Source organism: Lichenostomus cassidix, chromosome 2 (genome assembly GCF_008360975.1).
Source record: "Lichenostomus cassidix isolate B80296 chromosome 2, HeHo_3.0, whole genome shotgun sequence".
NCBI classification, from domain to species: domain Eukaryota; kingdom Metazoa; phylum Chordata; class Aves; order Passeriformes; family Meliphagidae; genus Lichenostomus; species Lichenostomus cassidix.
Genome location: NC_139482.1, coordinates 70,768,195 through 70,785,900, shown reverse-complemented (window position 1 = coordinate 70,785,900; position 17,706 = coordinate 70,768,195).

The window sequence follows — 17,706 nt, the reverse complement described above, 5'->3', positions numbered from 1 at the left end:
TTATTGTTGCAAAATATTTAAGATTATTTTGACCTTTCTGAAGTAGTTTCTACATTTGGCTGCCCTTTAACATAAATTATCTTCAAATTGAGGACATTTTGAAATAAATAACAGAATGCATCATTAAGAAAATGTCAAAACAGATATAACATTAAGTGGCCCATTCACTCATTCCTTCACTTACTTGCTTTTGCTCTGAACAACTGAAGTGAATCAACAAACTTTTTCATGGAAAAGACCCTGTATTAAAAGACTCCAGATGAGGTAATTAATTTATAAATTAATTTGATGTTCCAATTCAGATACTGATTGACCTGTCCATAGTTGTTAAGGAACTCTGAAATGCAAAACTTAAGTTTCATGTACCTGGCTGCTTAAAAATCCTACTGCAAGGAGATCACCTCATATTGAAAAAAAATCCAATACACAGAAGTTTTCTAACTCCTCTGTCATATGTCTCACACTATGAATCTGTCATTTTCATCTAATTACAAAAAGAAAAAGTTACAAAGTTGTAGACATTTACTTTGTTTATTTTGTTAAAACATGTTAAAACTTATGTCTTTACATTACTGTTACTGTCATCTTCATCCTTTTTTCCCATAATCAAGTAAACTCTCTTCAGCCATATTCTTATGCTTATTTAGACATCAGTCCCGTGGCCAGTGACTCTATTTATATGGCAGACATACTTTACAAATACTTTATAAATCCTTTGCACAATCAAAGTCTCAGCCTATAATTGAGTAGCAGCTATGTTTTGTAAGAAGTTTGTGACATTGAATAGTATTCCGTAAAATGAAGTTGTTGTCTTTGAGAAGTTGAGACTCAACATATCAATTCATAAAACACAAAGAACACTAAGAAAGTGACCTCAGAGGGCACAAAGGAAATTCTAATACTTTAGAAAAGTAGGATTCTTTTCTATGTTGTCAGTGTGAGTCTCCTTCTGTTTGAAAATCCAGTAATATTTGAGAACAGTGTTCATTTTTATATCTATGACACTTTTAGCAGTCTTCAGGATGCATGATCTTGTTCTTGTAGTAATCCTTTCCTCATTTAACTACCCAAAATTCCTTTCATTTCTTTTGATCCTTAAAAATTTTTAGTGCCTGGCTCACAAAAAGCCTTTTGGTAGTTGATTCCCATAGTAATATTTAACCTGTTGATTTCAGCTGCAGAATCTAGCCTTTATTGCCTGAAATATAGAAAGTAATTCATTACATGCATTATCATGTCCTACAGCTGGGATTGGCAACTGTTCACAACAGAAAGAGATTTTTTTTCTTTTCAACATACTAGGGCATTTCTGAATACTTTGTTCTGCCTTGTACCTCCGGTAGTTAACAATTTGAAGTGTATGTGTATAATTAATAGTGTCAAAAACAAGGAAAGACATATGGGGTTTTTTCTTCCTATAGAAATGAAAGGTTTAATTTCTGAAAGAAGATGCCAGACAATAGGAATGCCCTTTGCTTGTTACCTTGATAGTTAGGAGACATGAATAGTATTATTGATGCACAATCACAAAGGACTGGAGGCTTATAACTGTTTCTGTGTGATTAAAGACCTGCAGGAGATCCTTGGTGGCAATAGGTGCAGGGTGTTTCTGACAAAAGGGAGTAGAAATGAAAAGTGACCTTTCCAATCATAAATGAGACCTTGCAACAACTGTGGGGCTCAATTTCCCTGCAACTGAATCTTTTGTCTTCCCACCCCACAATTCCATACTTTTGGATGCTTTGTTTCATATTACTGTGCCAAAGTCAGAGTGTACAATTTAATCATCGAAATTTTTTGCATCTCAAGAGAAACCTAACCTTTTCTTTCTACCAACAGTCTTTCTGACAAAAAGGATTATCTTCTATTCCTGCCTTTCCTTTCCCTCAGATATCTGTGCTATGCCCTCCCTCCTCCTATTCCCAGAGTGTTCATGAAGTTCAAAAGAGCCTGGAAAAGACAAACTGGATAGCTGCATTTTGCTTGGGTGCATTTTCCCTTCACTCCTCAGTGTAGCCACCAAAGTAGTCCTGATGGCATCAGGCAGAGCACGGCATTGGAATCACTCAGATGGTTCCTGAGCTGGTAGCAGCAGCATGTTGTAGCCTGGGAGCATCCCAGATACCACTTCAATCACAAATACTCACTAGAAGTTGCCACCAGAAGGCCAGAGTGAGAACCACATACAGATATACCTGTACACTTTCTGAGTTTAAGGAAAGCAGACTATAATTTTTGTTCTCTGCAGAAAATGATGGACAAGTAGTAATTTTGATAGACAGAGGTTGTGTGATAGGACATAAAATCAGAGTCTTTATTTTCGTTGACACTGTTTTCATTTGTCCTTGCTCCTTTTGCTCTTCACAAATTGCACAAAATTGTAATAATAATGATCACTGGTAAAGTATTTCAAGGATTAATGGTGCTGAGTATTGCCCTCATTTAATAAGTGGACAGGCCAGGATTTTTCAGCTAGGATACAGCATGGTAATTGTGCCACAGACACCTTTAATCTCCCCTGGCTTTAGTCTGCATTTTGCTCCTAACCTCAGAAATGTAGTGCAGTGACTGGAGTCATCCAATCTCTATTTTATATAATTTCATTGCTCAATGTATAAACAACTGTATCAAATCAGAAACCCTGGTATAGTTGCCCTAATGGACTGATTTAACCTTTCTCTTAGACAGATATCTCAAAAGTCACTAATACTACCCTCGTTCCCATGCCCTTAACCATCTCCTTTTTTTACCTCTTTTGATTTTCTTGCTGTGTTAGGGTTGACATCAAAAACTTTCCACTTATGAACTCCAATGTGAAGTGCTCCATAGGTTTTCTTGATAAAGCTTCTGGATCACTGTTTTGGTCATTTCACTTGCTCCAAGAACTGAAAGCCTCATAAATCTCTGGTGGCATAGTCACCATCTTGTAGCCTGTAATGGCCAGAGGTTGAACTCCACTTAATTTCCTCTGCGCTTCACCACTGGTCATTGTGGAGGAAGATAATGGACTTATTTTAAAATATAAAGTAAGAATTCCAAAATTTAAACTTTTATATTCCATTCCTGCTGGGCTGCAAAGGCAGCAACATTCCCTGAGATGAATAGCAGAAGACAGTGTAACAAATTAATACAAATGAAGTCATTGCTGAGCGACTCCATCTGCTTTGGAAATGAGGCTCGGACTTTCCAAAACGTGGCCGTGATCCAGATAATTAGGCTTAACTCCAAATGAAGCCACACAGGTAACTTATAGCTTCATTAACTCTCCTCGGGAAGGCAGGCATCCAAGAACTAACCTTAATAGAGCAGCATATGATCCATTGACAATCTGTTTGATATTAAAATATGAACTTTGTTTTTACTATGTTACATGAGTATTAGGCCAATAACATATGCAGAGCAAAATGTTAGGGATTGGACATGTTCTTGTATCTTGCATTACACACCAGTCACTACATCCAGAGAACTGGGATCATAATTTTTTGTTTACAAGGTTTAATCAAAATACATTAATAATCTACAAAACCTAAGCAAGGCACATAAGGTGTCTGCAAGTGTCTTTCCTCTGAAATCAACAGGAGGATTATTAGGTAATAACAAATGTTATTCATCTTCATAATGGCTAAATGACAGCCTGCTTAAAAATAACAAATGACTAGTCTTCATCAACTCTTACAGGGTGAATATGACCTTCATGTACTTTAAGCAAACAAGTCATCTTTTCAAAGACTTCCCTAGTTCTTTAATTGATAATGATGAGATGCTTTATCTGTGCAGAGAAAAAAAAGAGCTCTAGTTATACCATTTATTTTAGTCGTGGAAGCATTTTATATAGCCCTCTGTCAGAAAATAAACTCTGATATAATACTGATTTTTTTCATCAATAATAAATTAATGCATAATTAAAGTGGTTAGTGATGTGCATAATGAACTCCTGTGGGATGTTTCCCCTTAATGTTTATCAGTCTTCTGTCTGATTTTTTGCTGTTGACATGATTCTGCCTTAATGCAACAGAACTGGAAAAAATTGGACTGAAAGAAACCTCAAGAAGTTCTTTCATATATCTGTCTGTTCCCTCCCTGGCAGAAATCTCACTTTTACAGCTTCTTGAAAACTGCCAGTGTTGACAATTCCTTCCCCAGGAAAACACTTCCAATCTTTGCTGCCAGAAATATTTTCATAAAATCTAATCTGAATCTGCCTTGTTGTTATTTAAACCCGAGTGGGTTGCAGAATACACCCTGGAGTTTCCAAACTGAAGGTCTTCCACAGAATTAGTCTCACCTTCTAACAAAGTTTCTTTGAGCCTGAAAAGAATAAAACGTGTGCAACAGCTTACATATATCAGTGGCCAGACTGGCAAGGATGGAACTGTAACACAGTCAAAACAGTCCTTCTGCCTAGCAGAATCTTTGTACAAGGACTTTTTTTGTCATTTAGGTAGTTTTGTCAATTTAAGTTGCTCTGATCCCTGCTAATAATGGTTTTCAGGAGTTCTGGCCTTTTGCAGATACCAACAACCATAAATTTATCTGTGTCTCTGTGGCTGTGTGTCTGTGTTAAAGTAATGCACAGTGGTTATACCTTCTACTGAGGTAAATTAGGGTGCTCTTTTGTAAGCACTATCTACAGATAAAGCAAAAAACACAGTAAGTACCATGCTTGCTTCTGCAGCCTGAAAGATGCTGCCTTTGCCAAGTCACAGCCATATCGAACTCATTTGCCATACAATTTACACCCACAGGAACTGAGATGAGGTGGAATTAGCAGCTCTCTCCTACCTCTTGTTTCTCTCACAGCACTATGGGTGTTGCAAACAAAATTTCTTTTGCCAAATATGCTCAAAGCAGAGAAAAAGTGATACTAACATTGGTGGAGATCATTTTAGCAATCTTAGACTACTATTTGGACTGAAGAGTTCATTAGAAGGACTATTTTAACCATGCTTCATAAAAAGCAATTCAATACTAAAAAAGCATATTATTGGTTTTGCTTAGTCTCATATTAATTATAGCAGAACATAATGCTCTATGTCAAAACTCTGTCGTTCATTTTAAGGGAAAACAGTGATTCACACCAGTCCACCTCACCCTGGTATGCTATAGTGTCTGGCAAATCAGTGTTGTGGCAAATCAGTGCTCCTGCAAATCAGTGTGTAGTTGTTAATTGCTGACTTTTCCTTATTCAGGCGCAAAATGCAGGAATTGATTTTTTTTTTACATGCTTATTTAATAATCTCCATAAGTCATCTAATAACCGAATAAATACTGTCAGAACCAAAAGTAAATTTTATCTTTTTTTTTTTTTTCTGGCCTACATGTATGTCAAAATGCATAATTGTGTCAGAGATGTGCACACACGCACATTAATAGAATGTTTCTTATAAATACATGTATTATAAATTTATTCTGATCATCTTGCATTTTGCTAAAAATGTGACAAAAATTAACTGAGAACCGTTCATTAGATTTTATTAATAACTTGCTCATTATCTGAATCAAGCTAACTAGGCACAGCAATGGTCGGCAGATGGTTTGATGTTCTCAGTCAACACATGGTCTACGTCTAAAACTATTATTTGCTGTATAAGGAACATACCAGTTGTACCTTCAGCCTTAAAAACATGATTTATTGAAGTAATCAGAATCACATCTTAGAATATCAGTTCTTTCCTATTTGTGACAAATTTGAGAAAATCTGGAGACTGAGAATGAGCAAGTTGAAAGGGAGCATCATCTGAGATTTTCCCTTCTGGGCTTTTTTCTTCCAACTCACTCCCCTTTTCAGGAATATTTGCAATCAAACTACCTGTGTTTTCTATATTTCTTGCCTGTGTCATGATTTAATGCCCATTAGTCTTCTGTATGAAATTATAGAATTATCAATGTGTTTTTAGTCTGAAAGCTTTGCTTTTCTTGTTGCAATTGTGAATTATAGAGTGGCAGGTAATATTGAAAAGGAGCCTGTTTTCCTAATATTTCTCCAAGGCCAGTCATTTGTTAAATAAACTGCTAACACTATAAAACTAATGTTATTCACCTCTCCACATATCATTTATTGGAAGCAAGATGACTATAGGGCAAAGACTGCAACAACATTAGTAACTACAGGGTCACGAGCTGAGGCGTAGCATGCCAGATTTCATTTGCTGGTTTGTGCAGAGGATTCCATATTTGGAAGAGCTGTAAAAGCCACGGGTATGCATTTTGTGACCAGACAGGTCTGGAGAGACTGCAACACCATGGATGGCCAAACTGTGGGGAGTTCCTGCTCTGCGTCAGTGGACATAGTTTGGTCATTTCCTTGGGCTCTTTCGAGCAAAGTCCAGACAGCTATGGGATGCTGCTTGACCTTGCCGTGGCTGCAGGCTGAACACTAATGAACCTGATGTGTCTGGGCTAGAAAGTGAAGGGGAAAGACAATTTTGGGCAGTGAGGAGTCTCAGCTTCTCCCACCGGACAGCACTGGGAGACGAGTGTCAGGCATGAATGCTGAAACACAGCAGGCACGGGGCAGGAGCAATGAACCTGTCCCTCTGCAACTGTCCCTCTGCAACTCGAGTTCACTCCAGTTTGTTTCTGTTTTGCACAGGGCTGGTGACAGTCACATTTGAGCTCTCAGCAGACAAATTATTCTGGCCTATCACATTCCCCTCCAGTTTCCTGCCCTAATGTTTTTTCCGTTGCCCTGCAGCCATCTAAGGATGGACCAGTTTTCACTCCAGAAAGAGCTGCATTTTGGTAAAGGATGCAGTGTGTGTTGTAATTTGAAATCAATGGTGCACAAGGGAGTGAGGAAATGGCACTACATAAATCAGTCAGCTATCGATATCATGCTTGTTGCTTAATAGCATAATTTTAAAAGAAAGTTGTCTGCAGACATTTACCTTTAGTGTCTAGGCAATTGTTTAAAACAAAAGGTTGTAAGAGAGCTTGAGGTTTTCCAAGATCAGGTGAGTAGTCCTCAGCATTTTTTGTTAGGTTTATAGAGGCAGGCAGAGAAGTATTTGTTTTCTTATTTTAGGATTCATACAAGATTTCGTATTAAAGAACAGTGTATTTCCATATTGTAAGGCAGAAGGGTTCAAGTGATTTCTGTGGCTAGATAGAAAATCATACTTGGACCTAGCAAGATAGAAAATATAGGTCTAAGTACAATGAAGTCACAAGAATTTGAGCAAAGTTTGATGAGTACCTCCCATATGAAAAGCCGTATGTAGATATTACAATGCAAAAATCATCATTAATTGCAGTTCTTAACAGAAGTATTTAAATGAGCACAGTAAGCTGCTGAAAAGATTTCTAGTCTCGTTGAACCAAATCTTGTTGATTATAGGTATTCTTGATTCAGTCCACTGGGAGCATTTCCAAACTGAGCCCTACAGAAACGTGTCTGTGTATTGCCTGCGTCCAGTGAAAAAAGCTACAAAAGCCATAGATTTTGATTTTGTCCCTTCATATACCTGGTATTTTAAGAAAGGAAAAATACACAAGTCCGTACCAATACCAGTGCACATGATATAAACTGCAAGAGCTGGGATTTTTATGATTAGCAGACTTTCTAGGGCTAATCAGCCCATGAGAACTGTATTACATAGAACTCATTTAAAGACAGATCTATTGAAAAATACTTTTCAATGAGTGAAAAAGTATTACATTTCCAATGAACCTTCTTTATTACCATGCCACTTGAAACAGGGTTTTAAATGGACCTCTATTATGCCAGCATAGTAAGGTGTGAGAGCAAATGTCTGCTTTAAATGCCTGATTTGTCAATGAAGTTCTTGTTTGCGCAGTTCCTCTACAAATCAGATAGATACCTGTTAACCTAATTTATGCCTGCCAGTTAAGGGCATTTCAGAAAATGAGGCCCACCTGCAAGTTTTTTCTATGTTTAGATGCCTTATAATCTTTCTTATATCTCTCCATAGATACGGGGCCAGTGAAAGGAGCTAAAATCTAATGACCTCTGATAAAACCATAGAATCATAGAATGATTTGGGTTGGAAGAGACCTCAAAGATCATCCAGTACTAATCCCCCTGCCGTGGAAAGGGACACCTTTCACTATACTGGGTTGCTCAGAGCTCCATCCAACCTGGCCTTGAACACTACCAGATCAGCCTCAAGGCGTAAGAGGAAAGGAAGAGATTATTTTTATATTGGCTCACACTGACCGGAATTACAAAATGTACCACAGATCTTTCAAAAGCTTCCAGAGAGGTGAATTTCAGGGTGTTGTCTAAAGATTAATGAAAAATAAAAAAAAATTTTAAAAAAAGGAAGTCATTTGGTCTGTCCATTCCATATGAATTGTCTAAGGAGGGCTTATTTCTATTGCAGACAGTATATGCTCCAAGATCCAGTTGTCTCCACCCAGCATGCTTGGTCTGGAAGCAATATTAGGCAGACCAAGTGGACTAACCTGCTTAAGTCATTGCTAGTCTAAAGATCTCTATCTAGTCTAAAGATCTCTATCCTCCATGGCAACAACATCACTCTCCTTCCTTGTTTCTCTCGTTGCATCACTGTATGCATCTGAAGCTTTACTTACACTAAAACTGTCTGGGGTTTAGGTTTATCCAAGCTAACATACTCCCTTTTTCCCTCCTATGTTAGCCTGGATAGTGAAGAGTTACCACTGATACCTTCAGATGCCACAGAAAAACTACCATATGCTGGACTTTATTTGGGCAAATCAAAGACTCTTTTTCCCAGGGCAGAGATGAAACACTCCGTTGCAATGTCTGTATAAAACAACTTGACTTTTTATTATGAAAATAAACCCCATGATATTGAAATAATAGCTAAAGGGGTTTTACTCCAATCTTGCAACAGAACAGTAACTCCATGAGATCAAGTAGTACACAATTTACTTTGTGCTTCACTTCCAAAAGAAACAGCACCATCAGCATAATTCTCCCTCCTTTTCCCCACAGTTGCAAGCAGTATTGGTAGATTCTGTGGCCAGAATGTGGCAGTCCTCTGTGATCTTCCTCCATCAAGACTGGGATCTCTGTTGAGCACTGGGAGAATGTAACACTAGAATTACTGGGTCAGTTCTGGTCATAGCCAGCCTGTTCGTCCATGTACATGGAGGAGTAACTATGGAGGAGCACTCAGAGCTTTCTCAGGGCTTCTGACAAACATTGGGTGAAAAATGCACATCCCCCATATAGGTGTACATCCCTCACCTTTCAAAATGCAGTTTGGGCAAACAGCTTCATCCGATTTCTTCCTTTAAAGCAGTGTTGATGAACACAGAAGTACACGTGGTTTAAATCTTGACTTGTTTAAGCTGACTGTAAAATATCATAATTTTTTTACTGGAGAGTGACAGATGACCCTAATTAACATGCTCCAGTCAGATACACAGTCAGTGGAAGTTGTCCTCAGCTCAAGTGAGATCCTACAGTCAAAGCTCAGCTCAGTTTTTGTTGATGGCTGTGAAGACCTTTCTATCCAGGAATGAGCAGACTCCTGGTAGGATGGGTCAGATGGTCAAAGAGGATGGAAGGAGGGTGCTCATAACTACGTAAAATTCCAGGGGAGCCAAGAGACAGCAGGCAGGGGCAAGTGTCTGTGGGTATGAAGCGAATGCACTCAAAGCTTTGCTCATCTCTGCTAATTCAGGTCTGCACAGTGTCCCACAGTGAGCCCCAGGGGACATTAACATTGTTTTCTGCTGTCTCTCACACGCAGGGACGAAAACTGTGGGCAATACCTGATCAATTACACCATTATGTGAGACAAGGTTTTACCTCCTGTCTAGTCAGTGGTTTTCCACTGGAGCTCAAGCCAAATCTTATCTCATTTGCATAAGGGAAAGTCATCCCAGTGAGTGCTGCATGTGATACCGGAACTGGTGCTGTGGTATTTCTCAATTGAAAAAAAAGAAGAAGTTGCTTTTTAAAATCATTTTTTAATGCAACATTATGAAAGTCAGTAATGGGTTGGGGAAAAAAAAGGCAAAGCTAATTAAATTAAATTGCAGCACTTTTTTTTTCCTCAAAGTACTTGTTTAATATTAAATGAGTTATTTAAAAATAACTATGGACAACAAATGGACAAAAAAAAGATAGATCAGGTGGACTGAAAATTAAAAGTGAAACTTAAATATCAATGGAGTTTTTCCTCAGTGTTAGAGTTGGCCAGAAAAGTTTTTTCTGCAACATTTCCTGTCAGAAAATGTTATTTCATCAGATCAAAACAATCTCTGTGGGACTATGTCAATTATGACAAAATAGTGGGGAGGGCCAGTGAATGACTCATTTAGTGGTATCAAAACATTTTATTTTGAAGTGTTTCTGAGCATTATCAGCATGGTGCTTCTTTTAATTACAATAATTTCATAGTCTGGTTTAAAAGTGAAGATTGGAATAAAACATTCAAGCACTATAAAACGGGTCTTTCCAGATTTTCTAAAAGTATCTCTAAAGATTGTATTTTATTTCACATTCTTCGTCCTCAAAATTACATTTTGGAAAATGATATAATTTAAGACAAAAATGTCACAGCTCATAATTCTTAAAGCAGGGAAGTTTCCAATTTCTTAGGGCTTTACTTAACAGCTGTTCATATCTTTTTCCTCATTATTTAGTTTAGGTGGCTTCACACTTGTCTCAGTAGATGACATCAAGGAGACCAGAGATGTTGTGTATTATTTTTATTTGCAAAGTTCACCTTTGAAATGGAACTTCATAATTAAAGATATTTCCTCCCTTTCTTTTCTCACTGTTACCCCATTCCTGCATCATTCCCACCCCACCCGCCCCTTGTAATCTAAATCAGAGCAAAAAAATAATTTGGTGGTTTAACCGGAACACAAAATATGGGGGCGGGAGGGCTATTGGGGTGTTTTTAAAGTCTATTTCACAGAAGTAGTGGGTTTTAATGCTAATCATTTTGGTAATCATGCTTGCAATGTGACCCTAAGAGAGGTGTTGGTAGTCCCCACAGGAGACTCAGAGAGTGTTGGCGGGTAAGCAGGAGCAAAAGCAGTGAGGAAAGAGAAAGGAACCAGACAACTCTTCTGACCACCTCAATACTAGAGCAAACAGAGGCTTCTGCAAAGTTCAGATCCATCCACAAGGATGATCCATGGGGTGACTATTTTGACCAACTTGTTTAAAACAAGTTAATCTCATTAGGTAAGTACAGGCAGTAGTGGAGTCCTTTCATCTGCTGCAGTGATTCATCTTTGCACTGGATGCAACAGAGAAGTTGCTTAAACTCTGAAGGTCCCTGACTGTTGTCTAAGCTTCCAGTATTTCTAAGACAGCTGTATACACTGTTTACACATAAAATACACCCCTGCACTACACATGGCATCAATATCATGGTTAAAAATAGGCCCACTGTCTCTTTTTACAGATGTCTGAAGAGACACCTAAGCGGGTTGGGATTTGCTATAAGGACTCTCATCACAGAGGTCAAGGGTTCAAATGTATTCAAAATCAATACTAACTGAGAGTTATTACCTTTGGGTGGCCTACACAAAATGAATGGTAGTTCTAGCCTAATTTCTAGTTGACAGATGTCTGTGCCATCAAAAAAAAATCCCATCATTGCATTTGGCATTCTTCACATAAGCCTCAACGTAGAAGTCAAAGACAGACTGGGCACAGAGGTGGAATTAATCTCTTATGAAAGGCCTCTAGTTGGTCCTTCCAAAACAGAAATAAAACAGATTGTTGAGGCAGTTTGAGGAATACTGAAGTGTTAATTCTTGTAGCTGGTTCCTCCCTGTGAAGAAAGAGAGGGCAGAATTTTCATGGTTTTGATCCAGCATCTTTTCACAAGTACCAAACTGACTTTTGCAGGGGAAAAGATATAAGAGGCTTATTTGCGCTACCAAGTTAAGATTGTGTCAGCGTCTCCTTAAAAACCTGACCAAGCCATAAGAAGTTAATCTGGGTTAAAATTTGGCAGAACTGTTCTCAGCCCTCAAGCATGCTTTAAACCCATTAACAAATATGTTAGGCCACTTATAAGCTAAAATACTCAAGGCTAAATAACAATAATAAAAAAGTCCGTTCATCTGAGTATGGAATGCAAAGAGGAAATCAAATGTCAAATATTATATGCTGTAAAAAATATTCCTGTGTCTGTGCATCAAATGAGGAAGCTTTGACATGTCTTTCTGATTAAGTCTGAGGATACTTGAGTGGTCCTTTTTGCTTGAACTATAAAGAATATGCTATCACTAGGTCCTGAAGACAGATCATAGAGAACTTTAAAAAATGTGAGTGATAACATTTTGAAATAACTGCAGAACTTTACTGACATGAAGAAAAAATATGTAGATTTGGCTTACTCCCAACGGGAAGATGAGCTGCATAGTTTTGTGCAGCTTGAAGGCGTTAAATTTGCCTGGTGGGAAGACCAGTTAAAAGAGAATTACAGCAGTTTAAGCATGAAAAATAAGAGCATGCTGCACATCAGCACTCTCAGTTCTCAAGCTGATATTGTTAACCTTTAATTCTTGTTTGCATTTCTCAACAAAAAAAAAAAGAAAAAATAAGAAAACTGATGATTTTAAGAAAAAACATGATCATCTTATTTATGCATGAAAAAACCAGTATTTTTCAACAATCAGGTACCCCCTTCATCCTTCAAGACATCATGAGCCTGAAAAGGGGTAGATCTTGTCCTCAAAAAGATCTATCAGATCTTGTCCTCAAAAAGTTTATCAGATAAATGCTTTTAAATGTGGTGCCTCTCATTTGCTGTGGCCCTTGGCTGTTTTGCCTTGATGCCAGAAGAATGGGTCCAGATGAGAACCAGGCTGGGAAGGAAACTCAGGTACACAGCAAACTGCTATCTTCTCTAAATTGATCCCAACATAAGCAACTAGAAATGCAGGATCCCAGAGCTTGATGTGGACAGCATCTCACCAGACATTTAGCTTTGCCTTAAGCCAATGGACATAGTGCACAAAACAGTTTTGAGCCATGTGACCCAGGAAAAAATACATCTCAGCAAATCCATTAAACGTGCTGCAAGTTCCTTAATCAGAAATGCTTCTGTTCTGTGTACGTTTAAACAGGAAAAAAAATCCTACACAAGTTACTTCAGAGAGCCATGGCACATTTAGAGGAAGTATGCTAGATAAGCGAATATATTTTTTTTCTGTCTCTAAATAGCATGGAGCTAAACTGTAGATAAAAATAACAATCTGGGAGTACGGCATGTTGATAGGAGAGTTAGCACAGAAATACCAATGTTCCACTCACAGTTTCTAGAGATCATACAGTCTTAAATAACAACTCATAGCCCAAAATCTGATTTAAGCGAATGTCTGTAGTGGCTCAAATAATCCCTAGACGAGCTGCCTAAGTAGTCAGCAGAAAGAAGGAGAGTACTTCATCCTGATTTAGCTCCCAGCTCGAGTGTTGCTTCAAGAGGACTCTTCCACAGTGTCTGCACAGCGAAAGGGACATGATTGCTCTGGTGCCCACTTGGTGAGAGCTGCGGTCTGGCTGGGGATCGCTCAGAGGAGGACTGGTGGGAAAGAGGGAAATGACAGCTCTTTGCTTCCTAAGCAAACACAAGGGTTCACAGAGGAAAAACAGCTCTTTTGGAGTCTCTTAATGAAGCCATATATATGATATACATGCACACTGCACACAGATATTTTGTATCTAGGGGGGAACATCTGGAAACCTCTGTACTGTGCTTTGGGAGAGAGACACCTGCAGCCCCAGGACAGAACCCAGTGGGACAGGTGGACATGCTGTGTGGGAAGCTGCAGCCCATGGGGAGCCCACTCACTGTGGGGCAGGTTTATCCTGAAGGATTGCAGCCAGTGGAAATGCCCCAGGCTGGAGCAGGTAAAGTGTGAGGAGGAAGGAGTGGCAGAGAGGAGCTGTTATGGACTGACTGCATCCCCATTCCATTGCACAGCTTAGGGGAGGTGGTAGAGAAGTCAGGAGAGAAAAGTTCAGCCTGGAAAAATGGGCGAGTGCATTGGTGCTTTTTAGTTTTGTTTATCAACCCAACTTTATTTTAATTGGCAACAAATTAAATTTTCCAAGGTGGAGTCTGTTTTGCCCATGACAGTAATTGGCAAGAGAACTCTGTGATCCGTGAGCTTTTCCATCTCATTTTTGCTGTTGGGGAGGGGGAGTGAGCAAGCAGCTGGGTGGGTGTCTGGCAGCTGGCCAAGGTCAATCCACCACAATCTCACAGCAGCAAATGAATTGCCAGGGCTCCAATGTGTACCTTGTTGACCGTGGTATTTAACCACAGAAGAGAAAGCTGCTTATTGTCTCAAATTACCTATGAGAATTTGATTATGGTACAACATTCAGCATTTATGAGCCAGAGAGGCATCAGCTGCAGAATATCAACCCTGAAAAGAGAGCTCTTCTGAAACGTGCCAAATAACGTGGGAGAAAACAGGAAGGCTCTTGCCTGACACTGTCACAGACACTGCTCTGAGGAGGCAGCTTCCTCAACCAAGCGTGAGAGGTACAAAGTGAAGAGTTGCTCTTGGCCCTGTGCAAGTGTCCCCAAGAACACAGCTACAAAAAAAGCTGCTCCTTTAGCCCAACAGGCTGCAGAGTTCAATGCCATGTCCATTGGGAGAGGTGACTATGCTTCTTTGACAAGGTGGGAACTCTACCACCAGGCATGATTAATGTTTGTTACTTTATTTTTAGAAAATACAAAAATTTACCAACATGTAGTGTCTGGTTTTGCAGTGTCCTCATGTGCATATAGCTAGTGGGGTGTATGTCTCTCCTCTCGAATTGTTCTTCTATATTGTGAAGGCACGAGGATGTTCCCTATGCCAGTTTTCTGCTCTCTTAAGACATCACAGAAAAAAGCAGAAATTCAGTGTAATTGAGCCTTGGACCTCTCTGCTATAGGGAATGCATAGTGCTTTGAATTTATCTCTACACAAGGAAAACCTTTTTTTTTTTTTTTTTTTAATGCTAGGTCTCATATGTTGCCTAGTCCCACTGAAGCTTGTAATATTCTTGCTAAGATAATAGATCCTATGCACCTTGTGTTCACTGTGACTTGTAAGCTTCACATTGGGAAAGATCTGACTGCTGCTGAGAAACTAAAAAAACACCTCTAATCCCCCAATTCCTAAGTAATTCTATTGCCCAGTGAGTTTTTTTGGGGTTTTTTTTAATGAAATGTTGATGCAACAGGGTGTTTAATTGTGTCAGTCAGTTTCCAGTTACAGTTGCTCAACTGAACAGAAGTTCTAGCAGGAAACAAAACTTCAAAATCTGTATTGCTCACAGCTCAAAATGGAGGCCCAGCTCCATTTCACTCCTCTGAGACACTTGTAGGATGAACCCTATCTCATTACATTCCTTATCTCCTCCTACAGCTAATGAAGAGGGGAGAATGAGGGAGAGGCAATTCCAGAGAACACCTCCCATCTTCCCCTCTCCTTCCCCATTAGCTGTAACAAGAAGTGTGAAGAAGCAAAGTTCCTCCTGAACCTAAGCAGGCTGAATCCAGTGAGCCAGGAATGCGTAAACTCTTCCTGATACAATGAGCAACCTAAATAACAAAGGCTGGAGCCAATCATCTGAAGCAGTTGGAGGACTAAGTGAGCTCTGACAGCCCCATGGCTCCAGAAGTAAAAGGCAATCAAGATACATTTGATTGTTTTGCTGAGAGGAAGAAGCAAAATATGGGAGTCCCGAGATTGCCAGGAATTGTGGAAAACAAGGAGAAAGTGAGATGGCTTTTGACTGTTCTCTGCAAACAGCATCCACAGGTGCACTAAGAAGAGAGACAATCAGAAGGTAACTGGTTTTGACAGTGGCTAGTCCGTAGGCATAACATTTTGTTCTGCTAAAAACAAGAATGGCTGGGCTGTTAGGAACAGATGCCAGAGACTCTGGGAAATTACATATATACAGAGTGACAGTAAAGGCAAAACAACCCCCTCGCTGATGAGAGTCGGGGGCCCCAGGGCCACTGCTACTTCACAAGAAGAGACTGTACCTACCCATGTCAGTAAGTACTGGCTGTGAATTGCCGTGGTATCACCAGAGGTAGTGGTTATCTGCAGTTGCCTGAAATTGTCAACCCAGACAGTGGAGTCACCTTCTCAGAGTGTCGGAGAGGAGAGAGGCTGGGGCTGCCTCAGGTCAGCCAGCTCCCTCTTGAGGGGTCCTCTGCCAGGCAGTGAGAGTGACACCCTGACACAGGGGGGACTTCCAGGACACACGTCAGAGCTGTATCAAGGTTTACTGCCTCCCTGGGCAAGTGACATTGAGGTTGGAAGGGAGTTCTGTGAGCTTGAGCAGCAGTGCTGCACTCTGTCTGAGCCCCTGGTGTTGGTGTTAGTCAGCTGCAAGTGTGTGGAGCAAGGTGTTCAAAGCATTACAGCCAGGAATTTCAATGGTAAGCCCTCTTGCTGTGAGGGAACAAAAGCTGGGCAGTGTGCTCAGCTCCCAAAACACAGCTTCTGCAAAGTACTGAGGATGTGACGAAGTTATGCAGAGCGGTGTGGTTCTGGCCACAGACCCAGGAGTCAGCTCTCTCAGAAGTCTTAAGCCATTAATACCTCACCCTGACAGCAGGTGGTGGGCCAAAGTGCCCCCTTCATCTCTGCAGGGAGGTGGATCCTAAGGATTCTAGAGCACAGAGAAAGGATTCTAGGCAGCACTCAGATGTTGGAGGCCCTGATGAGTGCAGGAATGGAGAAGCAAAGGAAGAGCTTCATATAAACACACTCAAAAGGAGATCCTGGGCTGCTTTCTTGGGGCTGAAATGGAAAAAAAAGTTGTTCGTCAGATTTTAGAGGTACTGAACATGAATCAGGAGCCAAAAGGAGACAAGTTACCTCAACTGAGAAGATACAAAGTCATTTGCAAGTGGCAAAGGCCAAGGAGCAGGACTTCAGTAGAGCAGGTGCTACATAACAAGTCATATCATTTTAGACATTGTCTCTCACCTGCTCTCATCAAATTTGCCCTTAAGTCACTGTCTGGTGCAAAAAACATGAGAAAGTTGTGGGTTCTCAAAGGTAACAAGCAGTTTTGCCTGGTTTTTTTGTTTCTGTTGTTTTGTTTAACATTACTTACTGCATGATTTTTACAAATAAGGTAGCAACTCTGAGGTTCAGTGATGAAAAGGTGAAGTTTAAGACTGCCATGTCTGTGAAGTGAGTTAGTAATGTGAAAGAGCTCTAATGAAGGTGAAAATTCAGTGAAACAGAGAATATGACATTCTCATTGAGTACAACATAAGCATAACATTGTGAGATTCAGACAGGGAGGGAATAATTGAACGTTTTGCCATTTAAACAAAGTTAGTGTTTGAGCATCCAGCAACATGGGCAGCCATGGTGGTTTGTTAGAAATCTCACCTTTTCAGTATGTTCAGGTCACTGGAACAGCATTTTTATTTACATAAAACACCATTCTGATGCTGTTCTGAGCCCAGCTGATGCACCCTGAAGTAGCCATAATGACAGGCAAGAGCTGATCTAGGGTTAACTCCAGCACAGCTGAGCACTGTGTTGCATTACAGTGTGTTTTCAACTGTTGGTGGGAATGGCAGGAGCATCTGCAATGGGCATGTTATGTGGATGTTCAGAGAATCGGTTCTAGTTTGCCTTCTGCTTAACTGTGACTTTAAACAGATGAATAAGGTGCTGATGCCATTAGCACTGCACTTTTAGCTGGAGGGGAGAGTGGGTACATCTTTACATTGCATGAGTGTAAAAGTC